This window comes from Orcinus orca, chromosome 10 (genome assembly GCF_937001465.1).
Source record: "Orcinus orca chromosome 10, mOrcOrc1.1, whole genome shotgun sequence".
In the NCBI taxonomy this organism is placed as follows: domain Eukaryota; kingdom Metazoa; phylum Chordata; class Mammalia; order Artiodactyla; family Delphinidae; genus Orcinus; species Orcinus orca.
Genome location: NC_064568.1, coordinates 20,914,978 through 20,928,507, shown reverse-complemented (window position 1 = coordinate 20,928,507; position 13,530 = coordinate 20,914,978). Strand labels below are relative to the sequence as shown.

The following is a 13,530-nucleotide window of genomic DNA, read 5'->3' as shown; positions in this document are numbered from 1 at the left end:
GAATGATATGATTTAGCAGCTAAATCAAGCAACCTGAAAGCTTGCCCCGTCTCTGCACTTGCTGTTCTGAGAGTTAAAATTCTGCTTCACTGTTTAAGCCTGTGTGAATCCAGAAATCTGCTATTTGCTGCTGAAAGCACCCAATTTTGCCATCAATACAGACCCATACAGTTTGGGTTTAAAATTCCAGAGTGAGGAATCAGATTAGGATGATATAACAAAGATGCCCTAAAAGCAAGTCCCTTAACCCAGAAAAAAGTTCATTTCTTTCTCATAGAAGAGTTTGCAGAGGTGGTCCTGGACAGGTTAAGGTGGCTCTACAATCATCAGGACCAAGTTTCACCTGCATCCTTCTCAGGCCTCTTCCATCTTCTCATCTCCGCCAGCTGCTATGCCTCCCACCAGCACATACACCCTCCAGCCAACAGGGAGAGACAGAGATAATGTGGATACCCAGTGCCTGCAGGGGTACAAGCCAGAAATTAATCGCACACATCACAGCTCATTGGCTGGAGGTAACAGCCAACTGCAACAGAAGGCTGAGAAATGTGGTTATTATTCTGGGTGGTCATATGTCCAGTTCTATTTCTACTAGAAAAAAAGGAAAAATAAATACAGGGGCACAGCTAGCAGTCTCCACTAGGGAAATAGCAGGGAGGGTTAACTGGATTCGTTTCAACGGACAACTTTTAATTAAAAAGACTTGAGAATGTAAACAAGATGTTCTTCAGCACTCTCCTGAAGACTGAACTGAGCCTATTTACTCAGAAATAGGTAAAATGATACATCCCTTTATTTTTTTTTGCAGTACGCGGGCCTCTCACTGTTGTGGCCTCTCCCGTTGCAGAGCACAGGCTCCCGGCGCGCAGACTCAGCGGCCATGGCTCACGGGCCCAGCCGCTCTGCGGCATGTGGGATCCTCCCGGACCGGGGCACGAACCCGCGTCCCCTGCATCGGCAGGCGGACCCCCAACCACTGCGCCACCAGGGAAGCCCGATACATCCCTTTTATCTCTCCTTTTTAGGTAGATCTCAGAAGGATTCCAACAGTCAGTAATCCCATATTAGCCCAGTTTATTACCTTGTGTACGTGAAATTAACAACTGAATTTCACCGATTTCCCTTAATTCCAAATCTCTTTTCCTCAATTAGGCTGCATAACTATGGTTTAATTATATTCTGTTTGATAGTCACCAGAATCCCATAACAAGCTCCTCTTTCACAATCCTATTATTAGTCTGGGTAATCCAATTTATGGAAAAATACAGACAAATAGAGAAAAATGACAGAGGTGGCAAGAAGCACAGTATTCTGCAGCCCAGCTGAAATGGCTCTCAATGGAAGGTTTACAGAGTTAAGAAGCAGACTCTGATTCAGCGGCAGCAGGTTTTAAATGATGCCTGAGGAGCCACCAAAGCAAATCCCTTTCTCCATGGTCCCCTCAGGGTCAAGTACCATGTTTCAATTATAATTTCACCAAATTGATGTGATGCGGCGAATGTTCCAGATTAATAGTGGTACAGCACTGTTCTCCACGGGACAGAATCAAAAAATCTAGTTCAGAGGTTTGTTGAAATATACCCCAAGACACTCAGCTGCAAAACCCATTAAAGACTCCAAGATGATGGGAACATTTCTGATCTGTATTCCCCAAAGACGTTACTTTTGCAGAAAGCAAGTTTATTATTTATGGTAGCAAATAAAATCTCTCAGTGCAGCCAAGGAGGCTTCTGCAATTACATCAGGAAGGCACCATCATGCAGTCCATTATGGAAATCGTATCTACGTGAATAGGGAAGGCTATTGTTTTGCCAAAGACGCATATTTCTTTGCAGAGTATGCTCATGATGGGCTTGCGTGGAGATGATAAATTGTTTGGTTTGACTTTTCATTTCAAATGGCTCTATTCCTTGGAAGACGATTTTGTATAGAAAGACATTATCTTGCAAATTCTGCTTCAAATTATCAGTGGAGTTTTAAGAGAACATCTCACAGAGACTTGCCATGGATCAGATGGCGACCGCCATACTGGGTATGTGAGGAGTAGAGAGCTCCAAAGGACTGTGAGTTTTATCCATCCTGGTGGCTCTGTTAGCATTTTCAAGCCTTGAAGTGAGTCTCTGGGGAATTGTATTCTTAGCTAATTCCCTCCGCATATATTACCCTCAAGAAGTAAGTGTAATTTGGGATCTAACCTCCACATTTGAGGGGTAGCGCTCACTAATCCCTTATGATTCTAAGTAGAGGAGAAAGAACCTTCCCTAAAAGAGATGAAGGTTGGAGGAAAAACCTTTGGACCCTCTCTCCAGGGGTAATTTACCTAACAGGAATGGGAGAAGACCAATGATTAATACACGCATCTGCTTTCTTTGGCCTTTCCTCTTCCTAAACTGCATCCCTAAAGCAAGCCTGCACAATGCTACCTGCCCTGCTCCTGGGCTTCACAGGGGTGAGGCATGAGGGGTGAGAAGTTGGAACCTTCTCTACAACTGGTGGGTACGTGTCCACTCTACCCCGTCAACTCTTTCCAAGTTTGGGCTCCAAAGTCTAGACATGGGGATGGAAAATATCATAACAAAGACCATTTCGGCTTGAAGCCCACAGTGTGGCCTCGTCAGCAGCAGGGCTCCTATCTTGATCCCCATCTCACTCTTCACTCTGAACGTGTTGGGAATATGATTCACTTTCACAAACCCCAACGCCTGGCATGGCTTTCATGGAGTCATCTTGCCTTTGACCCTGATTTGCCTCTCCAGCCACCTCTGTCTTCTTTCCTAGAGTCATCTAAGCACATATATTTCCATTTCTCCAACATCCTTATGTTTTTGTGTCTGTTGAGAATTCAGCTGGTGGTTTACAATCCATCTGCACAAGCATGGGGTTTTTTAATAGTGAGCTTCACACAACTAGCGTAATTTATGAAATTTTGTCATTGCTGAATGTAACATGAAAATTTAGGTGGATGAAACAAATCGGCTTTAGGCAAGAGGTTTGAAGGAGTGATCCTACACCATGTTTAGTCAAGAGGGACACAGCCTATCAAGTTCAATAAGAGAAGGCTGGTCTTATTCCTGTCACCCTCAGCAAAACATTACTGATCTTTCAAGCCTCAGCTCTTAGGCCACCTTTTCTCCCTAGCCTCTACCACGTAACTTCTCTTCTCCTTCTTTTCCAACCTCCCCTACACAATTCAAAAGTTAGAGATTCACTTGAGTCTCTGAAATGCAAATGACCAAAGGATGGTAGAGCTCACCAGTCATTTATCCAATAGTCTCAATTACTTGCTGTCCCCTTGCTTCCTCATCTTGAGTCTGGTCTTAGCTCACGTACCTGCTAGGAACTACTAAGTACAAGTGACAGAAACCTGTTCTAGCAAATCGAAGTTAAGAAGAAAGGAAGAAACGTGGTTCCCGGTACTGCTGTGAGCATTTCTGTCCCCAAAGCTATAAGTTTAAATACTACCTGTATAACAATGGCAAATGTTCAACAGGGCAAAAACCAAAGAATTACAACTGGAATATATGTTCCAATACTATATAGCTCAACTGCCTTAAACGTCAGACCATTGTTGCACATCCTTGCGCTATTTTATTCATGTATTCTAGTCACCATTTAAGCATATTAAGCATATGCCATGTGAGGGGCAATAATGAACAAGAGAGACAGGGTTCCTGCCTTCACAGAGGCTACTGATTGATGGGGCAGATGGACGGTTGAACAAGCACTTAAAACAGGAATTAAATGCTATGAACAGAGAAAGAGAGGGTGGTAGGAAAGCCTATATAGCAAGAGCAATTCATCAATCTAGAGACTTTGTGGAGAAAGTCGCTTTTAAGCCTAGACCAAAAGGGTGTGTTAGAAGGAAAAAACAAATGTGTTGGTGTTAGGAGACAAATTCAAGTTACAGGACTGCCGTACAATAGCTATGTGACCCTGGGCATGTACCCTTGCCTCTTAGAGCCACAGTTCCTCATCTGTAAAACAAGGGTTTGGAGAACTTAACCTGTAGGGCTCCTTCCATCTTTACAAGTCCCAAAATCCTGGAAGAGGTTGCTAATCAGTTTAGTGAGTCTTTAGTTGATCCTTTCTGACAAAAGGCAACTAACACAAGTAAGAGAAAATCAAAGAAATATCAGTTGGGAGGTTACAATGGTAAAATTGGTCAAACAAATAAACTCTGCAGTCAGACCATCATAGGTTCACGTCCAGTTCTGCCCCTTACTGGCTGGGTAACTCTGGGAATACTTCTTAACTTCTCAGTGTCAATTTCCTAGTCTGTGAAACGAGGAAAGGCTATTACTTACCCCATAGTGTTGTCGTAGGGTCTGGAGTCTGAGATATTGTATGTTAATTTCCTGGCCCATAATTTCCTGGTCTATATTATTTTTTCTGCTCATAATAGTGTTGGTTCCTGCATGAGACTCAGACTGTGTAACGATCACTTGTCACCTATTAGGCCTTTTTTTGTGGCTACAGACGAATAAACTCCAATGTGAAACACCTGAAGCAAAAAAGGAAATTTAGGTGTATTCTGAGACTTTACATATCAGGGAAGCAGTAAGAAAGACAGGGAGGAAGCTGTGTCTCAAGAAGGATGTAATCAGGGGCTCAAATGCCATGAGAAGTCTAACTCTCCCTCTGCATTTCTTTTTTTTTTTTTTTTTTTTTTTTGGCCGCATTGGGTCTTTATTGCTGAGCGCGGGCTTTCCCTACTTGTGGCAAGTGGGGGTACTCTTTGCAGTGCACGGGCTTCTCATTGCGGTGGCTTCTCTTGTTGCGGAGCACGGGCTTCAGCAGTTGCAGCCATGAGCTCAGTAGTTATGGCTTGCAGGCGCAGGGTCAGTAGTTGTGGCGCACGGGCTTAGTTGCTCCGCGGCATGTGGGATCTTCCCGGACCAGGTCTCGAACCCGTGTCCCCTGCATTGGCAGGAGGATTCTTAACAACTGTGCCACCAGGGAAGTCCTTCCCTCTGCATTTCAACTTCAATCTTCTGGTTCACTGACCTTTTTTATACAGAGGAAAACTTGGCCACCGCAGCTCCCAAGCTTTACCTTTTACAATTTCAGTCCCCAGATAGAGAAAACCTCTACCTTCAAGGTCCCAAGTTCAAGGATCCCAGGGAAGAGCTCCAGTTGGCCCAGTTGAAGTCAGATCCCTGACCCTGGACAAACCAGCCCTCAACAGAGAACAGGGTACTGGTATATCAAATGACTGCTCCTACAGAAACCAGGGAAATAGGGCATTTTGGGGCAATTCCCAAAAGATTGAGCAGAAAATCCCACAAATACTGACTAGATTTTTTAATGCAAACTGCTTCCATAAAGTGACGCCAAAGACACAAAAAAACTCAATAAACAAAACAAATTCTTTTAAAAGCTGAAATTCTTTGGGGGAGAAATATCATGAACTAGGTTTCAAAAATGTATATTCATTTGATCTGCTCATACCAAAATGTTCTTATGGGCCTGTAGCTCAATGCCCAAGTTCAAGTTCCTTAGACTTTCGTTTGCTTTCTTAGGGGATGAAGGGTAAAAGCTGCAGTGAGGCAAAGCACTTTAAGAATACTCTAAGCAAGCATTGTTGCTGAGAGCTTTTCTGCAGCCCTAAGAATATCACAGAAATGAGTACGCTGGGAATTACAGGTCATACCCTGGAGACACGTGAAGTGTGTCTGCTCCTGTACTTAATGATGAAAAACACACTCCCACAGGTGACTGGTCCTGTGAAGATGACAAATAAGGAGTGAGAACGAGAAGGAAGGAGAAGCAGGAGAAAGAGAGAGACGAGGAAGAGGGGAGGCATGCGAGGCAGAGGGGGAAAAAATGAAGGAGCAAGATAGGAAAGTTAAGCCAGTCTGAGCTGGGGCACTGCTGTAACATCTTTCTTAAAAAAGCAAGCTTCACGCAAACATTTCACAGTGGAGGTTTTTCTAGATGCTCACACCAATTCTCCTCTGACTTAAGGATCAAAGCTTTCACCAACATCTTCTGAAGTACGTTGGAGGAGGCAGGAATTGCCGAATCGGTCCAGGGATTGCCAAAGTGTGGGCTTATGCTATTGCTTGAGATGACCTCGTGGGATCGCCAGCAGGGGTGCCTCAATAACACTACATTCCAGAGTAAAAAGTTAGCCCTTTTTGCTTCTCTTTCAATCCCTCTGAGTAGTCCTCAAAGAGTCTCAGTTTGGTGCTATTACATATTCAGCACTTTCCTAAAACCAAGTCTATCCCCTGTTGTACAGAGAAAAAGCAGAGCCTCTGGTGGCTAGGAGGACCTCAGTAAAACTGAATAACAAAGGTGTGTTTTCATTGCATTTAATATCCCAATAACCTTCCATTTTGGGCTAGAATTACTGGTCTTCCTTTTATAGTAGGCATGTAAAGTTACCTTTTAAGATTATTTTTGAGTTTTAAAAAGGCAGCAAATTTAAAGAAAAGTATCAGGAGTGGTGGTACCATATGTAGCACAGAGACAGAAAATACTCTTTTAGTCACTGAGCATGTATGATTGTGAGATTCCTGGGTCAAAAGAAGACCCCATGTTCCCAACCCGTGCCGATATGGGAGTTAATAGTCAAATAGTTTATGTGGGAAAGAGTGCCGATGTATTCTGAAACCTTTTCCAGAGCTTCACGTGTTTTACGAGTCTTCAGAGCTGCTTCCTTCCTTCATTGCAGCATTTTCCCTTACAGAGTGCTTACACTGGTGACAATAATGATTACAACAACTTAGAGTCCTAAAGATATTTCCTCTTAAAATCTTTAGTCTACAAAGATACTGTGGAATCCCTGACAGAAGGGAAGTGTGCCAAGGTGCAGTGTTTGACTAATGGAAAGCAGAAAATGGACTGAAGAACTGCCTCCCTTCATGTCAATGATAATACACTGGAAAATATGGGACTGTCTTGGGAACTGGCCACCAGTGGGACATCTCCCTACATTTCATGCTGGGAAACTTCATGAGGAGGAGAAGACACAAAACCCTGAAAACTGCTGGTGGAAAAACAGTGACCTATCTCTTGGCCAAATCCTAAAAATAAAAGCAGTAAATGGTAACCAACTGTGGACCCGTGAAGTTATTTTTAAAATCAACCAAAATAAAACAGAAGATTTAGTTTCCATTATGATGACCTTACCAAAAGCCCTGAATTGATTACCTTATTTGAAAGAAAATGTCATTTAAAAATAAAATCCAGTTACAGCCAACAAATAAATAATGTAACCAGAACACTGATTAGTGAGGCTTTCCTGGGTTCGGCTTACAGATTTGGTTTTCCTTGAAATAAAATATATCTTACCTTTCTTTTCCCTTTATATATGAAATCTTGACAATCACCTTTATTACATGCTCCTGTTTCTTTGGTCTGGTTCTTTATTTGAATTTCTCTTCTATTTCCTTATGGAACAGGTCTTTTAAAAATACTACCTGAAAAAAAAAAATACTACCTGAAATCCTCTTAAGCAAGAGGTGGCATTATTTTACACAAGAAGTGGGAGGTTAAAATCACCTTAAGGCATTTATTTAGTACATTATACACACGAGCTCTCATGGGAGGGAGCATAGAATGAATATTTTAATTTAATGATCTAACATTCAAGATAACAAGAAGAGGTAGTCATAAGACCTTACAGAATTAACTGTCCAGGCAGATGTTCACAGGTGCTGGATGGGGGATATACATGAGTGATGGGGGAGACCCAGTACCGGGCATAGCTCAGTGCTGCTGTGCAAACACACATCTTGGCCAAATGGGGGCAGCTTAAGAGAGCAATCACACATAGTTACCACCTGGGAATACAGAGCCCTGCTTTGAATTTTTCCAAGTTGGCTGGAGAACTGATTCTTTAAATGTGATATATCAGAATTTTAACTGTTGGCACTAACTGAAAAATTTATTTAAACAAAACACAATGTGGATGAAAGAAAACATATCTGTAAACTGAATTTGGCCCATGGATTGACAGTTTGCAATCTCCACCATGGAACTAAGCCGTTAAGGATCTTGACTTGGACCTATCACTGGGGAGTAACCAGAAGAAACAGGATTTATACTGAGTCTTGAAAGAAAGGGAGATTTATATAAGAAGAAGGGAGGGAGAGTGGCAGATATACTACATGGGCAGCAAAAGGTAAAGAAAGGCCCAAAGCAGAAAGGCTCAAGGTCTGTTCAGGAAACACTAAACAGCGTGGTTTGGAAGAAGAAAAACTCGGAGGAAGTCAGAAAAAAAGGCTTGGAAAGCAAGTGAAAGACAGATTGGACAAGGATTTTGAATATTAAGCAAAGAAGTTTAAGTTTTATCCTACAGGCAATGAAGATTTGGGGCTCTAGAGATTGATGTCATCGATGAGGTTTTCCAACAAAGTGAACCCAATCTATCTGGAAGAGAAAGAGACTGCAGGGGAAGAGACTGGTCAGAAGTTTAGTGCACTACTTCAGGAGAATCACATAGAGGCAAGAGGAACGGAAATCTAGTAGATGAGACAGACCCATGGCAATGGATAAATTCACAGGACTGATAAATTGTTTGGTCTTTTATTATTTTTTTATGGATATACTATCTTATAAATATTTAAATTTCAAACAATGAGCAAGCATATACTGGCCCTAAGTTCAGATTTGATATAAACACAAATGGACAGACAACTTTTAAGGGTGTGATGTATTCAACAATTAGAGACAATCTAGTCGGTGGTATAATTTATCCATTTAAGACTGAATAGAGTTCCTTGGTTGTTCACAGAACCTCCCCTTGACTTCAGACTTGAGACAAACCGAGAGTGTCTGTCAGTATGCAAAACCACTGAATTCAGGACAAACAGTAACAGGATGGGTTGGCAACAGCCAATTCGGATTGTGTGGGCCAGTCTGAAGCAGCAGGGTTGGCTGGAGGCTGAAAATGTTGCAGCTGAAGTCCAGGATCTGTAGATTAGAGCAGCTGTTCTTGTTTCCAAACAAGTTCATAAGATGCTTTTCCCAAACAGGTGTATGCTCTTTTAAAATGTCAAAAATAATTCTTCTGTTTGTGACCTTTGACACCTAGTAGGTGTCCTGGTGAAAATATCCAGTAGGACATTTAGGGCCTGAGTTTAGGACACTGTCCAGGGATGCTGATTCAGTTTGGAGCATTAGCCACATAAAGATGGTCCAGGGAGAAACTTCCCAAGTGAAAAGTGTTAGAAAGAAGCATAAATCTTGGGAGGATGAGTGCTCAATATGTATGTTTCTTATAATTTACTTCAAAAACTTTGCTGAATTCAGAAGTCATTAGCCTGAGTTTGTGTGATTACATGATCTCAAATATCCATATATTCTAATCTATTCACATCATTGTATGCATCACCTAATTTAAATGTTCCCTTGTATCATGACTGTAAATCTCATCTCTTCAACCTAGGTTATGTTTTAAAGGAAGAAATGAAAGAACTAAAGAAAGGAAGGGGAAGGAGAGAGAGAGAGAGAGAGGAGGAGAGGCAGGAAGGAAAGAAGGAAGGGAGGGAGGGAGGGAGGGAGGGGAAAGGAAAAGAAATGAAAGAAAAAGGGAACTTCAGAAGAGATATTGCCCTGTCAGTGATGGTTAAGATGAAGCCCTATTAAATGTCTGAAAATGGCCTGAAGGATCTTTTCAGTACTATAAGGAAATAATACAAGAATCTTCATCCATAAATTTACTGCGGAGAAAATGAAGCCTCTTCAATCCAGAATTTACCTGACAGCTGCTTTACTACCCAACCAGAGCGCGGATCTCTGAAGCCTTCACACCATGTTAGAAAGATGCCGTAATTAAAAATGCATCCTCCTTAGGGCCCAGAAATAAACTCTAATGTTCATGGTAAACTGATTTTCTACAAAGGAGCCAACATAATTCAATAAGAATATTTTTTTCAACAAATTGTACTAGGACACCTAGATAAGTACATGAAAAATAATGAAGTTGGACACCTACGTCATAACACAAATAAAAACTAACGAAAAGTGTATCACAGACCTATATAAGAGATAAAACTCTTTGAAAAAACACACTATGAAATCTTTGTGACCTTGGGATTTCTTACATATGACACCAAAAGCACAAGCAAAAAAAGAGATTAACAAATTAGACTTCATCAAAACTAAAAAATGTTGTGCCTCAAAGAACAACATCAAGAAAGCAAAAAGATAACCCACTGTCTGGTGGGAATATCTGCAGATCATATATCTAATAAGGAACTTACCTCCAGAATATTAAATAAAACTTCTATAACTGAAAAATAAAAAGGCAAGTAGCTCACCTAAAATATAGACAAAGGATCTGAACGGACATTTCTCCAAAGAAAACATATGAATGGCTAATAAGCACATATGAAAATGTTTCAACATTATTAGTCATTAGGAAAACACAGATCAAAACCACAATGAGACACCACTTCACAACCACTAGAATGGCTATGATCAAAAAGACAGACAATAACAAGTATTAGCAAGGATGTGGAAAAATTGTCACCCTCACACATAGCTTGTGTAAACTGCTCGTGCAGCCACTGTGGAAAACAATTCAGTAGTTCCTCAAAATGTTAAACAGAGAGTTGCCGTATGACCCAGAAATTCTACTCTTAGGTAACTACCCAAGAGAAATGAAAACAAATGTCTACACCAAAACTTGTACACAAATGTTCATAGCAGCATTACTCATAAGAGCCAAAAAGTGGAAACAGCCCAAATGTTCATCAACTGATGAATGGACAGATACAATGGAATATTATTTAGCAATTATAAGGAATAAAATACTGATGGTGTTATAACATAGAAGAACTTCAAAAACATTCTAGGGCCATCAGACAAAACCACATATTGTATGATCCTATGTATATGAAATGTCCAGAATGAGCAAATCTGCAGAGACATGAAGTAGATCAGGGGTTGCCTAGGGCTGGGGTGATTGGAAGAATGGGAAGGGACCGCTGGTGGGTACAGGATTTCTTCTGGGGGGTGATGAAAATGTTCTAAAGTAAGATTATGGTGATAGTTGCCCAACTCTGTAAACATACTAAGAGCCAGTGAACTATATATTTTAAACCGGTAACATTTCAAACGGATAAACACATCTCATGGGATGTTACCTCTCACTAAGGCTATTTAAAACGTACCTTCACACCATATACTGCATGACGTTTTCAGCACTAGCCAGACAGCACCTGCTATTCTTCTTAGTCTCCTTTCATAAGGACCTTTGCCCCAGTTCTTCCCTTTCTCGGGAATGCCTTGATTCTGTTCAGTACAAACTGGTTCCTCTCATCTTTCAGAAGAGCTTAAACGCTCCTGTCTCTCAAACGTGCCAGGCTTGTTCCCGTCTCAGGCATCTGCAACTGTGCTTCTTCCTTCTACTCTGAAAACTTTTCTCCCAGACCTTTGCCATGACTGCCTTCTTTGCAACCTTTTGGTCAATGCAAAAGAGAAGCCTTCTACTTCTGTAGCTCAAGCAGCCCATAGTCACTACTTACCACTCATTGTTTTGTTTCTGGAATGCGTTTCTATTAGGTTTGTTTCCATATTCGCATTTGTATCAGCTTATGGCTTTACTGTGTTACACACTAGAGCATACACTCCCTGAGGGCCACAACGCTGCCACAGCTGTCTCCACCACACCAGGCCTATAATTAAGAGTTGTTGGCCGACCACCTTTTAGGCTGAACGGAACACAAGATAAGATTGCCTGCTTCAGCCCCTGTAAAAGGGTGGGGAAAAAAAGAGAGACTTACTCCCTCTCCAAAACCACCCTCATTCACCCTCACCCCCACCAGAAAAAGAAGAGCAAGAATTTCCTCAACAACATTTTACATGGAAAACCTCCCCAAAAAAGACTAATTTCAGGAAACTAGAGTCCTCTTCATTTGAAGGGCCAGCACTGGCTTGACGAAAATTATGTTCCAGGAAAACTAGTCTCAAGCAAGACCAATGAGATGAAAGGGAGAAAGGGAGGCTTGCGTACCTCCCCGATCCACAAGCCTCAGGGAGAAATGACAGAGGCCAGCTTGCCCTTCTAATGAAAGGAAAAGCAAAGCCGAGCTCAAACAATAGGTGTCAGGAAGCCAGGCGGTGTTGTACTCAGTTTTTCCTTTCATTGAGGCGTTCTCCAGTTAGCAACCCCCTTGACAAAATGATGATCACTCAGGAAACAAAGAGGTGAATGAAGCAGGGCTTATTGTGGAGTTCTCGAATGTAGAGCTGCCTTTGTGTAGCTAGCTGCAAAGCATCAAGCTCTTCAATATTTAAAAAAGAAAGAAGGACAGAAAGGGAGGGAGGAAGGGAAGGAAAGAAGGAGAGGGAAAGGGACAGAGAGAGAGAGAGAGAGCGCGCAGACCAGAAAAAAAAAGGAAAAGAAATAAAAGCAAGAGTATACTCCCATCTAATACTTTCAGATAAGAAAATCAAAAGAAAGAAAATGCCACCTATTTAGAATTGAAGAAACTTTGTGTAAAAGCACCAGTTTTTTCTTTCAGCTTTTTATGTATTTTTTTTCCATCTGAATCTCTAATCCATTAAGAATTAATTTGGTATATGTTGTATGGGGAGATGCTATTTTTTCCCAGCTTGTCAATTCTCCCAGCACTAGTTTTGAACAATGTATCCTTTCCTGGATAATTTCACCTTTATCACATGTTACAATTTTATAAACATAACAAGAAGAATTTACTGTATAGCACAGGAAACTATATTCAGTATCTTATAATAACCTATAATGGAAAAGAATCTGAAGCTGTACACCTGAAACTAACACAATATTGTAAATCAACTATCGTCAAATTTTTTCAAAGCGCCCTTTTTTCATCTCCTGAACTATTTATTTCTCTTCTGCAAAAAAGAAAAGAAACAGCTAAAGTTAAGAAAACAAAGCCATTCAAATGATGCTCGATTCCTTTTTAACCTAAGACAGCGTTAGTGAACAGCACAGTCAGTAAGAAAAATGTCAGAAGCCCTTCTCAATTTACCTGTTACACCAGGAGAGACGTCACATCCAAATACCTCACTGATACACAAGCCTCAGGCCAGATGCGCAAGAGACAGGAAGAGGGAGTTTGGATACAGCAAAACTGTATCCGTGTCTCGGGCATGAACGTTTGCAGACTAGTCTTACATCTGAATGACCACTAAATATTTAAGACCAGCATTCAGGAAATGTTCTCATGCTCAAACAAGAGGAGACCAGAGATTACAAAAGGATCCTTGCACCTAAGCTCCCACTTCCCCCTCCTCCACCCTTCCCCCACACATCCCAAGACAGTCTGCCAAGAACAAATTTAGTATCAGCTTATCATAGGCTCTAGACAGCCCTGCAATTACATCCTGCCCTGGCAGGAAACAACCTGGCAATCAAGACTCCCTTTTGTCTCTGATTTCTACATCTTGCCTGTTTGGGGAAGCGGCAGAGCATGTGGAATGACCACATGCAGAAGTGACAGTTTCCAAGACCTAGTTTGAGCATGCAAGCTTGGGCAGCTGGCTGTTAGTAAGGATACAAAGCATCTAACAGTCCCTGGCACCCGGTAACCACTC

At 41.5% G+C, this 13,530-nt stretch overlaps 1 protein-coding gene across 4 annotated transcripts in view; it reads right to left on the bottom strand.

The window, feature by feature from the left end:
• The window catches only part of FRMD4B (FERM domain containing 4B), a 334,728-nt gene that overhangs the window by 263,746 nt on the left and 57,452 nt on the right, over positions 1-13,530 (bottom strand). For 2 of the 4 annotated variants that reach the window (XM_033424804.2, XM_049715805.1), the window contains exons 2-3: positions 7,297-7,424; positions 4,305-4,501 (exon numbers count right to left, since the gene is read on the bottom strand). The exons of 1 other annotated variant lie outside the window; for it this stretch is intronic. The gene's annotated coding sequence lies outside the window, so the exon portion shown is untranslated. The remainder of the gene's footprint in view (positions 1-4,304; positions 4,502-7,296; positions 7,425-13,530) is intronic. One more of the 4 variants, XM_033424806.2, reaches the window with a different exon arrangement.